Source organism: Ostrinia nubilalis, chromosome 3 (assembly GCF_963855985.1).
Source record: "Ostrinia nubilalis chromosome 3, ilOstNubi1.1, whole genome shotgun sequence".
NCBI lineage: Eukaryota > Metazoa > Arthropoda > Insecta > Lepidoptera > Crambidae > Ostrinia > Ostrinia nubilalis.
In genome coordinates, this window is record NC_087090.1 from 5,443,952 (window position 1) to 5,464,098 (window position 20,147).

At 38.7% G+C, this 20,147-nt stretch overlaps 2 protein-coding genes across 2 annotated transcripts in view; one reads left to right on the forward strand and one right to left on the reverse strand.

The window, feature by feature from the left end:
* The window catches only part of LOC135087694 (protein unzipped), a 36,141-nt gene extending 17,066 nt beyond the window's left edge, over nucleotides 1-19,075 (reverse strand). The window contains exon 1 of the mRNA XM_063982445.1: nucleotides 18,816-19,075. The gene's annotated coding sequence lies outside the window, so the exon portion shown is untranslated. The remainder of the gene's footprint in view (nucleotides 1-18,815) is intronic.
* The window catches only part of LOC135087699 (mitoguardin), a 75,157-nt gene that overhangs the window by 28,118 nt on the left and 26,892 nt on the right, over nucleotides 1-20,147 (forward strand). The window lies entirely within an intron of this gene.

The following is a 20,147-nucleotide window of genomic DNA, read 5'->3' on the forward strand; positions in this document are numbered from 1 at the left end:
TGTGACAGTTAATGGTAGAGCTATTAAGTTTAGTAACATTATTAGGAGCCTGATTATGAGGGTCTACGAGTTAATTTTATGCTCTTACTGTATGCCTGGTCTTTGTAATAAAAGTCATGATGTAGACTAATGTAGATGTAGTATTTAGTTTTGAGCTTGATTATGTAAACGATGAGGCTGCGTGCGTTAGATTTTCCTAGATATAACGCTAAGAATTTCTATGCAAGCAATGAAGTCTTACTAAGTTAAAAGGGCAACGGGCAAGTGCTGATGTCATACCTGCTCTGCAATAAAACCTCCCCTAGCCTGACGCAATCGACGGTGTCCTCCATTACATATTTATTGCTGACGGGTCTCGGGATGCCGAGAAATGGAAATACGAAAACGCTCTTTTCCGGCCTCGTGCCGGGTGACGGTTTGATGCTATCGTAATTGCAGCATGTTCCTTCAATGTCAATAAATACTGGAGCAAAATATACTTCCCTGCTTCAAGATTTTCATCGCAAATCGATGGCTCCTACGTATAAGGGCGAAACTGCCGCTTACGCCTTTTTCCAATTATTTAAGCAATGATTTCACTTTGCTCTAATCTATAACATCAGTAAGAAAAAAAAAATGTTTTTCCATTAGATACAAAATAAAATTTTAGGCAAATAGGCGTATGTGCAAAACTACGCCACGTATAAAGCCCAATCATACGATTCGTCAATCTATACGAGTAGTTGCTTACATAAACATATATTTTTTATAATCCAAATCTTAAATAAAGCCATGAAAATATTTAGCAAATTGTTTTATTTATAAATTATGACACATTATATAGTTATTTAATTTTTAGCGTTAAGAGTCGCATCTCAAACTAATTTGAAAATTATAAATAACTTGAAAAAATCGAACTGCCTAAGGCATCGTGGGTTCAATTCCCGCCTTAGGCAATTCGATTTTTTCAAGTTATTTATATTTTTTAAAAATATGACACATTATGTTAAAAGACCTAACTAAATCTCGAGCACAGTATATGGGCGTATTTGCGTTAAAACGTAAAACGGAACATTAAACGACTTTTTCTAACTGATTTATTATTGATATAGCACATGATAACAATTAAAATAATTACATGCATAAATAAAGAGAGTAATCGCTTAAAATATTATATTTACGTTGTCATTTAAGTCTCTTTACGTTGAACAATATACATGAAATTATAGAAATATGCCGACGTAAAAGGGCAATGCGTAAAATCTCAAAATATATAAGAAAAATATAAAAATTGATAACAGCAGTAGCAAAAGCATTACATGTTAAGGCTAAATGTGAAATTTCATTAAATTCGTTTTAGTAGGTCAGAAGATATGACCCAAAAATATGGTTCTGGCCACTAAAATGGCTCTCCTGTAAAATTTACTTTTTTCACTTACGCCAGTATACGTAGGAGCCATCGAAATGGGTTTATTGACTTTATCAAATAATCGATATTTTAAAATAATATTTACTTGAAGCAATATAATATTAGTAGTGGTGTCGATGTTCAGCATAATTTACCTACACTAAATCATAATATAGACAGTTTAAGTTCACGACTACTATGTTTAATCCAAATACTTGTTTTAATCTCCATATTACATTGATATCACTGGCCTACAGCCATTTTGGTGCCGGGGATTTAAGACCTGATTTTAAGTATGTCTTGCATGGCGATATCAAAAATGTAATCAGTTTTTCTCTATCAGCTCTAGTTCCCGAGATAACTAAAAAACAATTTTCACAATAAATACATATTTTTATTAGCATTAAACATCAAGAAATTGTCTTTTGGGTGATTTTTTCGAATGAAACTTACTTGAGCAATCTCGCATGATTCTCCAACAGTAGTCGGTCATCATATGAGCGTCCCATCTTCCTTGGTAACTATTCTCCATTGTTTTTATGTCTTGGTGAAAACGTTTTCCTTGTTCTTCGCTTAGTTCTCCTAAATTTTGTTGGAATTGATCTAGTTTACTGTTAAAATAGTGTAATTTTATACCTATATAACAGTCTAAATCTTTGAATTAAACCAGCACATCCTATACTAATTCTACATAGTTGTCAGCCTTATGCTTTCCCAGGAAATTTTGTACAACTGCTACAAAAGATTTCCACGCAAAAAATTCCACATCGTTCATAGAAATCTTAAATTTAGTGAAGTCTTTTATTAATACAGTTATTTGAAGTCCATCAAATATACCTGCTTTTAGTTTTTCAGTACTTAAACTTGGAAATTTCCGTTAAATTAACTGGAAATATTGGCCATTTTCGCCATATCATAGGCACTCCAAGCTTCAAAAACTTACGTGTGCCTTTCTAGTATCTTCGCAGATGTTCAACGCACATTATACATACAATTTGAGGCACCTACACCTTACCTTTGTATTGAATTTCAATACCGAAGTAAGCAAAATACAAAAAAATCGCCGTGTTTTTAATGGTTTCACGCTGATATTTCAGTAGTATTCACCACAAACTTATCAAAATGAATCAGGATAGTTAACACAACATCTGGACGTAATATCCATAGCTAAATAGTAACATAAAGTTTATCGATGTTATTGTAATAATGACTATTTGCGAACAAGACGGGAAAAAAACTAAAATGAGGGTAGTCGACAAACTAGAGCTGATGAGTTGAAATGAAGTATGTCAATATATTGTAGATTACCCATATTATCGATCGTATAGGTATACAAAAAGATCTGCACCAAAAAAAAATTTTTTTTTTGCAGGCCTGTGTATTAAGTCATGGAATTATACATACAAATTAGAACACGTAAGCCAGTTATGGTAATACGGAGACGACCTTGGCAATTTTACTAATTTTCAACCATTTTACGACAAGCCTTTCCCTTTCTATCATAATTAGTTTTGCAAATACAGCTGTCCCAGTTAGATCTTGTGGCGCATATTATTACGGTTGAAATCGTTGAACCGTCGATTATTCCGGTAGGTTACGTCTGCGTTCAAAGTTTGCGTTCTCGTGTAATAACGGGTGGCTGATAACTTTGCATTTATATGGCCCGGCTGGGAGCTACCGAGCTCCACATTAATTACTGCCGCTCGACGACTAACTTCCCCACTGAACAAACTGTCGAGCTACAAACATTTAGCAATATCTCACTAATTAAGTTCCTTGTCCTTACTTACTAACTTATGAACTTGTGTAACTAACTCATTGTTTGTACTCGTACAAGTTAACTTAATTGAAATTCACGCGTCGTACATCCGTATGGAATTCATGAATGTTCCAAAAAGTTAGTTCTCACGCAAACCAGAAAAGTTGCACCCTAAAAAATCCCCAGTGCGATTTTAACGTTGCGGAATTTTATTGAGCCTCAAATTACAAGCAATGAAGCAAGTTTTTCGCTCCCGCGGTGAAAAAGTTTGCGCTCTGCAAACAGACAGCGGGCAGAGTTTCCCGTTTGCATATGAAATGCTGTTAATAGTCCGGCGCGGGGATTAAGTCACAGCTACCTACGTATTCGCTATACATAATGCTACGAAGGGAACAATGAGTCATCCCTCGACGCAGTTAAATTTTGGTACAGTTCCTCCGTAGCTTATTTTATATACGGCTACTCAATGCGTGGTCGAGTGACGTCACTATACAATGCTCCAGTGACTCACGTAAATCTGCTCACCAATAATTCAATGAGGTAGGAAGGACATTTGAGTCATTTTGATCTCGCACAGATTCACCTATTTAACATTCAATAATTGTGACAGGTAGAACGCGACTTTTCTGTACGGTAATGTGCCAAAAATGCATGCGTAGGTGCAGTATCAAAGATAACGGGTTGAACTTGTAGGGGCAGGTCGTTGAACGCAGACGATGCGCCTGTTGAGTCATCTCAACGTCTTTATGCTTTCAATCACTACGTAGGTACTTCTTACATCATCCTTTCTTTCGTGCACTAACTTATAAAGTGGTTTTAGCGAATGCTCTCTGATGAAACGCAAATGAATTCGCTGACACATAGGAGTCACGTATCGGAGATAAAGTTCGTGATGAACGGGCAACTCACACGCAAACGCTACATTACTAGCCGTTTTTTGTCGTCGCACTTAACACATACCTCTGTAAATAGAAGCTAGATCAAATAGAGATTAATTGAAGTATTAAAATTATAATAATAACTGTTGCGTATAACGATTGGGAGAAGAATGTCTATTGAATATTCATTAATGAATGGGATAATGAAAATAATGGGTTGATTCAAGAGCCTTGCATGCGTGGTGAGAGCCATTAACGCCTGTGTAAGCCTCGGACAGAATGGACCGAGGCGAGGGTACGATAATTTACCGGAATGTTATGCCCTTAAAATGAACGCGGCAGTAAACGTCCTTTGAGCTTGATAAAGCTGAGTATTATGAGCCTTTGACGATTAAGCTTTTTTATTTAATAGTATTTTTAAATTAACGCGTGCATTAATATTCATAAAAATAATATGATATCTAATTAAAAAAGAATTTGACTTATTTAGATTCTTCACTTCATAAATTGAACTAGGGTGGGCAAACTTTCCTTCAGGAGAAAAACTTGGAATAAATATAAAGTAACTGATTAGCTTAGTACTTTGCTGAAGATGAAATGTGTTAATGAATAGAGGATAACAATGAAATAAACAAGCAGTAATCAAATACAATTGTGATTCTAACGATCAGACAATTTACACGGCCGATTGACGCACGACAACAGTTGCACCAATTTCATGTGTATGATTAGAAACAATTCATTACGCAATATTCTTGTCGGGCTCAGTAATAAGCAGCCACATTCAGACCACAACCGAAATAAAATATTTTTTGTGATATGTTAAACCTGTTCAACTACATTTCGTCACGAAATCGTAACATTGCTGCATATCGATTCTACTGGCAAATCCATTTTTTCCAAACCAAATCGCTTTTGTGGTATTCTTTTCTATTTCAAACCAGTTTCTGGAACGCTTTTGTGAATGATAAAAAAAAAACATTTAAATGTAAATATGTCAACGAGCCAGAATGCTAATTTTTTGAGACATTTTAGATTTAAATGCACGTGTGACCTTTACGTTGAATATCTTAAAATAGATGCATAATTAAATATTAATAAAATAAATCGATAGTTATACTAGATAACCAGCGATACAACAGGTAATAATGACTACATCCGTAACAAGAGATGGTTGATTGGTGGACCATGCATTAACGGGAGTCACACTCCAAGTGCATTCGTAATTTGATATTTGGAAACTAAATACCTTTGATCCCTACTTATTAAAGTCGTTCCACGGCTGCACATAAATTGCCAACACTGCATTTACGAACGTCTCGAAGATATTTATCTTCACAGCACGTTAATTCTACACTACAGTTTTCTTTGCGAGCTTGCACAAAAGAATGTTACAATCTTCAATGAAGGGAGATGGATAAGCCAAGAGGTCCATGAATTTTTTGACGTAATCGTAACGAGCTTTAATATTGCCCCCATAACAATAAAATTGTAGGGTTTATTGCATCAGTCGGTGGGCTGCTCGGACCCAACCTCAAGTGGAACGATATTACCATTAATGCATCCAAATAAATCATTCCAACTGACCTAATAAACGTTCGCCTATTTTTTACTAGTACCTCTTATAAATATTTATGGATCTTTAAAATTAATTTTGATCAAATCGCATTACAAGAAGCAATGAAGATTTTCTGACATAAGTACAAGCAGCTATAAACTTGTGAACCAACTGAATGATAAGAAATTCCAGAAGACGAAGACAAATATACTTGTAAGCTCTAGCACTAATTGGCCGGTGTTAGTAATTTTACAAATGGCGGTCCTCACTGACACTGTCCTTTGTCTGAGCCGAATGTTTGCAGCGTGCTTGTGGAGTGCCCTCTACTTTAAGTTGGTGTACGTGCGGTGGCTCTGAGCATGAGTCAAGTGCTGTTCAACCTGTCTCCTGCTAAGAGTAAGAAACACTTGCATTACGTTGTGTCTGGGACCTGGCATAACTCTAAATCCTCAGCACCTGTTTGAAATGCACACAAATATTTCAAACGTGTCAACAACGGTGCACCACACGTTTGTTCAACAAATCTGGCGATGTTTACAAACCTATCGCATTCATAATAGTATGTTTTCGAGTGCTAGAATAGGCTCGAATGACACTCACGCTTGCCAGCACAGCCACCGATCGATACTCTGTTTGTTTATTTACTGCACGCACTCGTATCAAAGCAAGTTTAAATATAAATTTATTGTCTCGCTTTATCACTGTAATGAACCAAAGCATGTGCTAAAGATAAGTTTTACATCGACAATTATTTATTGGGCCAATGATACGTTATAGGTTTTTGCTACCGGAATCTTATAAGATAAGAAAATAATTTAATATCCAGATGTTATCCCAACTTCCCAACTAATATTATAAATGCGAAAGTAACTCTGTCTGTCTGTCTGTCTGTTACGCTTTCCCGCTTAAACCTCGCAACCGATTTTGATGAAATTTGGCATAGAGATAGTTTGAGTCCCGGGAAAGAACATAGGATAGTTTTTATCCCGGTTTTTGAAACAGGGACGCGCGCGATAAAGTTTTTCTGTGACAGACAAAATTCCACGCGGGCGAAGCCGCGGGCGGAAAGCTAGTAAGAAATATATCAGTTAGTGAAGTTGTCAAAATTAAAGGCGTGTAATGTGACACTGCATTAAACAGTTTGACCGACAGCTCTATGCTCTCACGCCTCATTTACTATTCAACAGACGTCGGAAGTTATTTAAGTAATTGGACAAGAAACATTAAGCAAGCAAGACTGTTTCTGAATAATAATTGCAGAATTCCATGATTCTAATTCTTCACAGCACCCTAAACAATGTTTTATGGATTTACTGGTTTATTAAATTGTGTTTACTTTTTATTTTCTTATTGGTACAAATTCAAATACTGCGATTTATGCACAACGAGTAGTTATTACTAAACGATTATCTTTACAGCTGATTGTCTCGTAATTGTAGATTACGAGCGTCCTATGCGTGTGCGATACTTAATTCGTGACTCGCAACAGTGATGGGCAAAACTCCTTCAACATTCGCAGCACGTATGGCAAATTACCCGTCGTATTGTATTAATTCTGTCTTGAAGCTATTCCAACTTTCTTTGTGAGCTTTTTCCCGTAGTTGCATCCTTGTGGCGTTCTCCACAAATATGTTCAGAAAAAGATACAGCATTCCAGCAATAGCACCTCCGGATATAATTGATTCACCGCGTGACGGGGCAGATTCGAGACCTCGCACCGTTATAGTTTAGTGCTCGCTTTATCCGGAGTCTGTGGAATAAGAGCAAAGAGCTGCCGTTCTGTTAGTAGAACCTCGAGCGCTTTTGTGGAAATAAACTGTTGGGTTTTTACTCCCGATTCGTGTGAGTCAGTTTTTGGCATTTTAAAAATGATTTTCATACCGCTCACGGTCGGCTCAATGTTCGTTCCGTGTAGTGTGCCATTTTGAGCAATTGCATTTCTTTTTGGTTGCGGTACTAATTGTTCCCGGGAGTGGAGCGACGCGACGCAGCGGGTAACGGAAGAGCTTGGTTCACTGTTCACAATTAGTGCCCTGTCCCGTTACCGACGCATTGTACGCTTCAATACTACGCTTGGTTATATTCCTTTGTGCATTCTTAATGAACGGTTCTCAGGTTGTTTGTTTTCTGTTTAGTGTTGCACTGGCGAATTACCTATTGTTCACCCAATAAAGTTATTGGAATAAACAACCATTATTCAACACGCACGAGTTAGTTGAAATTTAACACGTTGAAATAAGCACTGAAACCTTAAACAAGGTGCCCTTATAAGTCAAAGTGTACGTGTCGCGACTAGCTTGTCATCTCGTCAAATGGGTACTACATTAAGAATAAACCTCTAAAATTGTAAGAGTTGTTGAAGCCGTTATGGACGTTATAGAGCACGCTTGTTATCAAGATTACACATTGTACAAGAATTCATCCTTAGAAATCATGACATTCACCAACTTGTTTATTTAAATTGCTCGTGATAGTCGTGATGATGTGATCAAATGCGCTGATGCCTAATGCACTTGTTTACGCGACTCTACCTCGTGATCAAATGTTTGAACATCTTATTTTTACATCTCATTAGCGGACGGACAGAACAGGACGGAGGACGAGGAAAAATCGGTATAATTAGATGCTTAGAGCCCAATGATCCATGTGCTAGAAGACGTAGGTAACTCAAATACAATGTGTTACCGTTAGCGAACGGCGTGCCCTCAAAAGGGACATGCACTGCCGGAAGTATATCACTGAGTTGCAATGCTGTGGCTTCCTTAATTTCGATCATAATTGTTAGTTAGTTCATGACCACGTAGTACGGTGCTACAATGTTACTGACCGAGGCTCTGAATTCGAAATAGGTTCGACTCATAGTCCAGTCAATGAATGCTTTAACGACGGTGTAGAGAGAAATCCCTGGAACACAATTTCTGACCTCGGGACTTTATTTAGACTAGTTAGGAGGTGAACATAGCAAAAGTCCCCGCCCTTAGCCCTTGAGCCGGCGGGAAGAGGGGGGTTTAAAGGTACCACTTTTCGGTTTTTCGCTTAATCCTCGGAAACTATGTGTCCTAGTGACATGGCTACTATGAACCAAAAAAAGATTATTCAATTTGCTACAGGTGAGACTGTCAAGTTTTTCTATATTATCTTGTATAGTTTTCGCGGTATCTGCTCTAGAAGGTCTGTAATATTGGAAGTTTTAATTTTGTCTTACATGTTCTTATCAGGAGAAAATCGACTAAATCAACATTGAGCAAACATTATAGACATGCGGGAGCATGTTAAGCCTAGTTCCAGGGAGAGGACTGCATCGTGCGTATATTTAGACGAACCAATTGGAGCCACTTTTGACTCCTCATTACTCAAAAAGTACTGTGCATTAACACCTCAAATTTGGCTCATGTGTTGCGATTTACAAGATAAACATCAGCTTCCAATTTCATAAATATACCTCAAACGGTTATTTAGGTATTGACGTTCAAATATCGACATTTAGGACACTAAAATCTATCTATCACCTGTGAAATGTTAAAATTTACTGGTTTTTTATTTTTTCCTTTGTATTTACACATCTACCTATCTGGATGCCAAATTTGAACCTTCAAGGTCATCTGGAAGTGGTTAGAATTTGGTCTATAGGTCAGACATGTAGATTTTTGGACGTCAATACCTAAAGAACCGTTTGAGGTATATTTATGAAATTGGAAGCTGATGTTTATCTTGCAAGTCTGAACACATGAGCCAAATTCGAAGTGTTAACGCACAGTAGTTTTTGAGTGATGAGGAGTCAAAAGTGGCTCCAATTGATTCGTCTAAATATACGCACAGTGCAGTCCCCTCCCTGGAACTAGGTTTAACATGCTCCCGCATGTCCAAAATGTTTGCTTAATGTTGATTTAGTCGATTTTCTCCTGATGGGAACATATAAGACAAAAATAAAATTTCCAATATTACAGACCTTCTAGAGCAGATGCCGCGAAAACTATACAAGATATATAAAAACTTGACTATCTCACCTGTAGCAAATTGAATAAGCTTTTTTTGGTTCATAGTAGCCATGCCACTAGGACGCATAGTTTCCGAGGATTAAGCGAAAAACCGAAAAGTGGTACCTTTAAACCCCCCTCTCCCCGCCGGCTCAAGGGCTAAGGGCGGGGACTTTTGCTATGTTCACCTCCTGACAAGTCTAAATAAAGTCCCGAAGTCAAAAATTGTGTTCCATGGTTTTCCATCTATAATGCTTTATTGACTGGACTATCAAAGAAAAGCAGAAAACCTGGCACGGAATCCGATCGTGCGACACGAATAGAAAGTGTAACTTTCTACATCTAAATATAGCACGACTGGAACGAAGTAAGGGGAGGTTAGGGAAAAGCCAAGGACGACCGCTCCGGCCGCGGCCGTGCCGGGCGAGCCCTTCAGCTCGGGAAATGGCGCCGATGTCCTTGAAACACACTCAACGCTAGTATATGTAATGTCCTGCAAATAGTTCCACCGAATATATGAAATGAAAGCTTGCCTGATAATATTATCCTAGGGATATTCTCTACTGCACAGTGCACTATCGTGCAAAATATACTTATATTTTTATTTTGCGTTCCGACTATAAACGTGAGCTAAAATAAGGACTACTGTTATTTTAGATCTACGTGTGTTGATAAAACTTTACTACCCAGAAGTGGGTTAGAGACATACCGATTTTCGCAAATTGTGAAATGCTTTGCTATTTTAAATATACATTTTCGTAACTTGCATGAAAAACATGAACAATTGGTAAATATGTCTACTTTACATCTTGTTTTGTAATGTGTCTTAGCAAGTTTGGGCCACAAAATGTTACGCATTAGCAAGTTACCTGTAGCAATAGTTACGGTAAATATGTTTGAATCAAAGACTAATTTGCATGGTGCTGTCAATGCTTGCATCAGTTTCGTCGAGTTATCGATCATTCGCCGCCGACTAGACTCATCGATACACGTCAAATTGTAACGGGATTTCAGGAAGTTCTGTGAAAGCTTGCGATGTATCTAATGTAATAAACATGTAAAATGAATAATACAAAAGAACACAATCATCTAACAATAACGGGACCAAATTGTTAAAGAAAAATATACATGGCATTAAAGCAAAAGCAGGGCTATTATTAGGCAACGAAAACGTACTTGTTCGACAAACGTGTTTCGAAAGCCTCTCGTCAACTAAAACTGAAGCAGTAGGAATGCGTGTCGTCATTGTCAAGGGCAATTCTGGAATTACCGCGGAAATGGGATTATTTCGGGCGGATATTAAATTATAACCGGTGTTTATCACGCCCAGAGCTGCGGGCGCCTTTGTCGACTGTTTACGATACAGTATCAATCACGATTGAAGACTTCAACGTGACGTTAATGTGTCGGTACTACAAAATATGTTAACGGGACATCGTGTTCCCTCGGTGCCGCTCCATCAGGCATTAACACCTGTTACGGCTCCTGTAAATGTAATGACATGACAATAAAACAGCCATAATCATAACATACGGTTAGTATGCGTGAACGCACCACGTGGTTAAAGGCACGCGCCGGAAGCATCGGCCGATACTCGCGACATTGTCTCTGACCCGATCCCGTACACCTGCTGAGCTCACTCATGTGAAGAATTTCAATTAGATACTTCCGAAATTAATTCAGACCCAATCATGTACGAAATTAACAAGAAATACAACTCTAATTAGAATCGAATTACGAAGATTGAATCGTCACGGCGCCTATCCAAGCGCGTTGTTATACTTGTAATTCTGATTAGAGCATCGGTTCGAGCTAGTATTCTAATAAGAGAAGTCGACGAAGAAGCGCACGCGCGTGTTCATTTAATTTTCTCGCGGTGACCGCGATAACCGCTTGTTGGTTCAATGTAAGTAATTAATTTTACCGAGCTTCGTTAATGCGGTTGAGACAGCTTAATAACACCTCTCCTCGCACAGAACCTTTTAGCTATAGTAACGAGAATATTCCCGCAGGATAAAACTGCATGTGCCTGAAATTAGATTGTTCCGCGGTATGCTTCAAATTTACGGCGTATGAGCTACCGTCGCATTGCGCAGATCTTTCGAAAATTTTTATTTTCAAGATACTAACTTATTATTAGAAGTAGTTTTGTGCGCTTTCCGGTTTTAAAATACATTATACCTACTCAGTGCTCAAGCTCATGAAAAGCAAACGATAAATTAGTAGTATTTGTATCACTATTAAATTCGAAATCCTGCTTCTTAAATTTATTCATGTTGAAAAACCGAACACTAAGTTGTATGTTACGTATTTTACCTTCTAAGGAAATTCAGTGTTCGGTCAAGGCCACAAGCCGATCGTGGCCCAACCACCAGAGGCTGCACGCCCGCCTTGCGAATTCTCGCCAATCGATTGTTTCCATGGCCATGAACCCAAACTTGAACCACCTCTCACACCAGCCGAGCTTGAAGAAATCTCTCAAACCACTAACATCGAATATAGCACGACCACTCGATTACACTTTTATGACGAATACACTTTTTGCCGCGATTTCTTCGACGCAGTATCCATCGGTTACATTGATGGAGTAGTGGCTATCGATCTCGCCTACATTACATCTATTCATGAGATAGAAACTTACTATAGCGGTGACAACAACGTGTCGCCGTAGTCTGGCGCCTGGAAAGAGCAGCCTTCTCGTAAATTCAGTGTCTAGATTGCGTTTCACATTGCGTCATAAACGCCGGTCCGGTCGCGGTCGCATCTCGACTACTTTTTGTGTTGATGAGAAATGGTCTAGTTCAGCTTTCAAGCAATTGAAACGTTTATTCCTCTAGTTTCACTCATGCATGTAAAGATGCGCATACATCACACCGCAAGAAGTAAATTCCGTGAATTGCACGAATGATACTATGATGGTTTTATACAAGATTTCAAGCTTTTTATCATAAACAAAATTTGTTAATGTACTTATAATTTGAAATGGTGGTAGAAGTGATAAAAAAATTACACAATAATTCTCCAATAAATCTCCACGGACGATAAGACGTGACGTACCTACAATAAAAATGGAAGCAGAGGTTATCGTGAGGAAATTGAATGGCCGTGTTTCGCGACCCAGTAACTTCCTCAAGAGAAAATAACAAGAATTTAGTCCAAAAAGAAAAAGAGCAGCTGCATCTCGCTCCCCTCGCTCTAATCATTGTTCGGCCAAAGGGTCGTCCGAGACGGGGAGCATTGGCCGGGATACAAAAAAACTATTATAACCGAACACATCCAGGTACCCACGCAATGCTTTTATGTTAGAACATTAAACCGTTTATCAATTTATTGTTATGATTAGAGGGAACTTAAATACGTTCTGGAATGGAGTAATCGGGGATTAGATTCTATCATTTTATTTGTGAACAAAAAATGTCCATACATTATAATGTTTTAAAATAGAAATTCTGATAAAAACAACTTGTGAATTTACTATTGTACTCAAATTACGGCAGTTCATCAAGATAAAAGCACCTCCGAATAAATAAAACCGCAAAATCCAACCCTCCCGAAATGGTAGACTGCGGGGACAATGCAATATTTCAGCCGCGATAATCGTCATCAACTACAAGCACAGACAAATGACAACGTTGGCAAATTGTCGCTATAAATAATTCATTCTAACCGAGTACACTATCGGGTTCATGCGGGCAGACAATGACCATTTAACAACTGGCTACAGTAACAACGTGGCCCATGTTAGTGAAGTTGCACTGTTACGAGCGAATCTCGCGGTCTCCTGCTCATCCGTTAATTGAAATTCATTGATTCATACCAACCAGGCCCTCAGGCAGCACTCTGCGGAATTCGAATGGGCATTCCATAAATTCCCGATAATTCCGCAAATGCGATGCTCGCAGCTGTAATTATGATATGGATCCATTTTGCGGTTAGTAGATCTATACGTAATTAAGTAATGGCAGGTAACTAAACATTGCTAAAAGCTTTTTTTTTTTCCTATGTTTGCGTACCTCACTTGATACTACTCTTAACTGAAATACATCATGTTTGTAAACAACAAACATCTCAGATTCCCAAACTCTAAACATCCCTCGCTGTTAAAGGATGTTTAAGAACGATTACGATTTTCTACGTCGTCGAAGCAGGAAGGAAAACAACGATTTAAATACACTTAGGCTAAGTTTATCTAAACCCACATCTAGGAACACGTTCCTAACCTGCACAATGCATCATAAATAGAGCACAATAGAACTCATTCCACGTGTGTCGCCTTACATATTGTTGTGTTCTTGTGTTTGAGCCGAGAAGAATGTCTCTGCGTGAGATGTGTATTTACATATTTAAATTACAAATTGTTTTATTTGTATTCCAATTCGTAGTTATGTTACCAAAGTAGTCGAATGAAATTATATTTGTCGAACACCAGCTGTGAATCACGATCGGAGATTCTACAATCAACAAAATAACGGTCAGGAATTAGGGATAATTGCAAAGGGTTTACTTTATCATTGAAGCGATGTTAATAGCGGTTGGATGGAACTGGCAAATCTATTTAGGTGTGAATTCTGGCATGTTTGCAGCGGTTCCCCGGCTCGGACGCTCCCCTCGGGTCGGTCAGTCGTTGGAAGTGCATTAAGCTATTAGTAAACATTTACTGTGCACCGCCTCTCGGCAGGGACATCAGACAGAACATAGAGTAACATAATATCTTAGAAATCAGCAAAGATTCTTCCGAAGAATTCTTCGTAACTGATTAGTCGTTTCATTTCCCAAGGTTTAGATTGTAAAGTAAAAAAAATACGCTATCTTAATTAAAGCGAACGGCGGAAGCGTATTATTACTTAATGAGATTGTAAGAATAAAAATATTATTGGATGATGATATTACTATTTACTACTAGTTATTCTAAATAACTGACGCGATAATACATTCTCAAGATTATACGAGTGTGTACTCTACTACTCTGATTCATATAAACTTGTCTTGGCTTATATGGAAATACTACCGTAGTAACGATTGAATAAATTGGCAGTTTCAATGCTATTATATCATTTTGAGAGTGCGCCTAAAGCAGATAAGTAAAAAAAAATACTTCATACAAATATCAATTTCGGTGCCAAGTTTTGTCAATTTTATTGTGCCTAAATGCGTATTCTTGGGGTGACTAGAGGTCATGATTGTGAGTAAATTTCGTCAAGATCAGGGCCATGCGGTCACCAGCCGAGCGAGTAACTTGCCGGTTGCTCTTGTCAACGTTTTTTTTGCCTCGCCGTTGGCCATCCGCGGTGATGTCATCCACCCGAAATGTTCGTTCGACTCGCGATAATACGCTTGCCAGTCAATTAATGATCATGTAATTTATTTGCACTTTAGTTTTGACTTCCGTTTTTACATTTTTAGAATTTAAACCTAACTGTTAGAACTTTCCGTGGGCAAACCATGAACTACGCGTAGGCCTCTCTTAAAATAATTACAGGTTAGAATGTAAGTATTCGCTAGTCTTAAGACCGACTAAACGACCGCAGCAAGTAGACGGCTTAATGATCGGAAAATAACACCCTTCTAACTCTCCTGCACTTCTAAGACGTTGATCACAGTAAATTTCATCGCATGAATGTCGAGTGCAGACCTCTTGAAGGCACGTTGAAAGAAGGTAACCAGTACAAATTTAAATGTTTTTCATTCGAAAGTCTCGGGGAAGAATTTAATAAGTTCAATGTTGTTGAAGCAGACTTGTACGTCGCGGGGCGGCGTCGTAGCCGCGCGGGCGCGTATCGATCGCTCGCGCCGAGTGCGGCCTGCATACGAATACGAGAATCGCCCTCCGTTCAGCCCCTTATCAACTACTTCCACCAGACTAGGCCCTAAGCCCTTCGTTAGTGTCGTGACCTCGTTGATTGTTACGTCAACTCGCCACTGGACTACATTAAATTCAAAGCACATTGCGTTATCGTCTAACTAGAGGTAAAGATTGTTTACGTTCTTAGGCGTAAACAATATTTGCAAAGGCATTGTATTATTACTGAAAATATACGTGGAAGCATAACAATTCGATTGCGAGAACTGGACCAAAATATTACATTAATAAATAAGGTGCGAAAAGGTGGAGTAAAACAGAAGGCTGAAAAAGGGACGATGACGGCATAGTGTCACTGTGTTATGACAGGCGGAGTCGCGGATGAGCGGAGCAAGGCTGTATTACAAAAAGCTTTTCCGTTTTTCCCGGCCCGAGGGACGCGACCTCGTTCCATGGAGATTGGGAGTACAATATTTGACTAGACCTAACGATGAGGTCACGGTTACGGCTTCACATAAGCAATGAAATTACGGTTCCGTAAAATAGCATTTGCAGAATAGCCTCGTAAAACATGGAACGTGCCGTTTGCTGTCTTTACAAAAATATAACTTTAATAAGCTCTTCGCAAGGAGGAATCGTGAAAACCGGCGAGCTCTCGTGTTTAAACCCTGCTTGCACGTCAGGTCGATAGTATTTGCATATTTTCCTTATTGTTCAACCTGAAGATTGGGTCGGCAATTTTATTTTATCGCTTCGGCCTGATGGGATCGCTACATTTCGTAATTTGTAGTAAGTGGTATTGATTGACTATTGATTTAAGTTAAACTGTAATTTGAGACTATACAGGAGTTGCACTGATGGAAAGAGGTGGGAATAGTCTCTTATTGATTTACATTTCTGGCATAAGAAAAAATGTAGAGAATTCGAAATGCTTGTAGCTAAAGTTTCCCTTCATGTCGCAGCAGACGCTAGCAACGTTTTTCGTCGTTAACGCAATTCAGCTGATAAGGTCCCGCCCCTAAAATAGGCGCAATTTTCCAGCCGACATCGTGCCTACTTATTGCTCGCGAAATGTCTCCGCGCCTAAGTAGGCCAGCCAACTTGGGGTGTACATGGATTTATACGCGTGTAAATTTCATAACAGGGGGTGGGAAAAGCGGAACATTGGGGGTTTTGAAATGAAATTAATATTTTATGCCAAATAAATTTCAAGCATAACTTAGTGCTGGATTATTACCGTTTGAATTATTTCATTAGAATTTACCCCTTCCCGTGATACTTGAAAAGTCGAGTCTTATTATCATGAGTATGCTTTTGTTTAAAATTAATAACGAGCTGATTGTAGTGCACGGTATTAACTTCAAGAGTATCCAAGTATCCAAGATGAGTTTCTGAACAATTATACCCATTGACTATCCCCAAATTAAACAGAAGAATATGGCAACTAAGTAGACAATGGAAAAGTACTTATTAAATTTATATTCATGAATCATCATACTAACTTCTATCCTGGCAAGATTCGAACCCACAAGCACAAACACAGTTTGTGTTGTTATTGTCCGATACGCGAAAAGCCAGTGCCAGCAGTCCCGCCAAAACAAAATATTTCATACAATTTAATTTCTGCTTCGAGTTTAGTATGAAAATAAATGTTCAAGTTCCGATGGCGTAACAGTTGAATGAACCGAAAGACCATTGTGTAAATTACGTCTTCGTGTGCCTCTGGTGTAAGCAGCAGCAGCTATAATACCCGTTCCCCGGCGGAAATAAGCAACTATGAAACTGTTGAGCCAAAGTAAATTAGCTCTTCGCAGCAGCCTCTACCACCACCTGCCTTCCATTGACCTTCAGTGATTTGCCAACTGTCTTGCATATCAACTTTTATAAATCCTTAATTGACAAGACAACCTTAATTAAATCTCTAGATCCTCTCTAATCTCCATTACCGAAAATTGCACTGCCATAAAACCGGTCTGTGCGAAACTGACCTCTGCAATCACATAATGTCAGTCTGAGGCTCTGAGGTCGATTTAAAGATACAAAAGAATCGACACAGCTATGTGAATACGATTGTCTTGTCTATTTTGAGAGTAAAGGCAACGGCTCAGAAGCAGTAAACCCTAACAAATGAACTGTGGCGAAATTAGTATCTTATTTTACTGGACAATCAGTCCCGATGACGTCCGCGAGTACCTAATCGATAGACCGACGCCAAACGGTCGGAGTCGCGGCGGCGAACGCGACTGGCCACCAACGAGGGTTCAACACTCGAAACTGTTGCTTTCCTACTTTTCTTTCTAACCTTCAACCTTCATGACTCTTCATAACTAAGTTACAAATCAGTAACATTTTTAAACAGAATTTATTAGAATCAACAACACCAGGGAAAACCCAATGAGCTACTATTATGTATTCTGTGCTACTACGAATAACATTTAGTTACAGATTGGCTTTTATAATAATTGTTCGCGTGATATCGTTTTGCAATCAAAACACCTTATGTTTTGCATTCGGTCGTGTTTGTTGATTTCTCGGAATTCTTTTCACGTATCTTTTGTAATGTAAACACAATGTGTCCACGGGTTGCAATAATCTATCAGTTATTGTGATGGGGACACGTGGAGGTGCAGCTGTCGCCTGCAGCGCACCGCAACAAACGCCGCACTCTGCGACTTCGCCAGCTGTTTTACGGAATCTTGCACACTGAATTTTAATAGAATCCGTTGCATTTTCTGTTACAATACAACACATAACTTTGTTAACTTAAACATTGCGGCGGGCGAGTCATCGCTATGCAATAGCCAATAACATTTATATGTCTATGCTATTACATCTTCGATAAACGGTTACATAAAAACGCTTTGTTTATTTGCATGACTTCATCGTAATGTATGGTATTTATTAATATTCCGTTCGCTCTTCGACTAGGTGCGGTCATGATTTCAAAGATCAGTCTAGGTATTTACGCGTTGCATAAGGCTCCACGACGGAACAGCGGGAATCAGATGAACCGGTTTACAAGAAACGTGTTAGGAGGTCCTCGTTATTCTTATGTGCCAGGGTTCCTCTGGTTTGACGGACATTGATAAACTAAGCAGCAGTATTGGTTATAAAAATAGCAATACACAAATTAACCACAGGGGATATCATTAAATCAGATTGGTGATTGCTGTCTACAAAATTACAGAGTAGTTCAGTCATTTCCTATGGTTTCCTAGTAATATAGTATTTAACTGTCCACAATTTTGAGCTGAAAGTACTATTATAATTTCCAACCAAACACAAATAAATAATCTAGTAACTATGTTTGTCTCAAATCTTCTACTACACCATAACTCCAAAAAAAATTGAATATTAAGTACTTTAATTTACCAATCTGAGTATTAGATCAGAAATTACCAAACGTTATCCAATCGATTCGTTAACAGAAACTGTCTCAAGTGTTTGTTGTCTTACCTGTTCGAAACGATTCAATTTGGCGTCAATATGAGCCTGAAGATCGCGTTGCCAATGAAAACACTGAATTCGCGGGTTTTCCCAAAGCGCACACACACAGTAACAGGTTCCGGCGGGCACTTTATTCAGCTTCCGAGTTAATTTCACGATAGTGAGTGACAGTTAACGTTGGTGGTGGAGGTTACCGCCGCAGTGCGGAGCGTATCGAGGACTGGCGTGATCGTCGCGCGGCGGGTCGGTGCCGAATGCCGTCGGTCGGGCTCCGCTGGCCCGCTTGCGGCGCCGCGGACCCGGCGCGTATCGCCCAGGGGAACGCAGTTAATTTCAACTGTTTCCAACACAACCTTGCGACGCGCATTGTCCGTCTGCGATCGGATTTTAGTGATAAGACCATTATTACCGGAATGGTGGGTGTAAGTGTAATTATAAGTTATTTTGTGTCTGTTATTGATTTTATCTATGCCCCGTCTGACCCGTCAAAGCATTTATCAAATAGGAGTAGGAGTAGGCAGACAGGAACTTTAAACTTACCTATATTACTTACTATAAAGCTCCTTAAATTCTATCTACATAGAAAACGTCCCTTCTTCAAGAAAATAAATTTTAACTAATAAACCATGCAAAATTGGTTTAGCTTAGTTTTAGTTTCATTCAGTCAGCTATACGGTATCCTACCAAAAAGTTCTAAAATAATAGCGGACGTTTTGCAACTTCGGTTGTTTTATACCCTTATTTATAATCCTTAAAACAAAACTTATGTTCTAAGTACGGAATTCTAAACTAAGCTACGCAGCTATCTTACTGCAAGCACACTGAAAGTTTCAGTAAACTTGGTTTAGTAGTTTCTTACTGAAAGAGTTAACCATCCGGTTTGTTGTCCTGACAAACTTGCGTTCTAAAAGGTAAAATTAAATAATATTAGTAGGTTAATTTGAACGCAAGATTTTTCATGAAGCTTATTAACTTGATGAATATTTTTGCATAGAACTTATTATTCCTTTCCTTCCTTTCATGAATTCTCTTTAAAAGTTCGTCTATCAGGAAACATAGGTACTCTCAGGTATTTCTACATGTGTCTACCTACTCAGATATTGTAGTACCTGATAGTAGGTAGGTACCAACTACTTTCAGCGTTAGCATGAAATAAATACATACCTATACATCTGAATGTGGCGCTTTTACTTAGACGCCGGTGAAGTTAAACATTCGGGCACGCGTGACGCCCGCGGACCGGTTTGTTGACTTCGAATTCGCGAACATCGTGACCGAGGAAAATCCGATGGCGGCTGCAAAAAATAACCCGTTGCCAAGTAAATTCGTCTCTAGTACGAT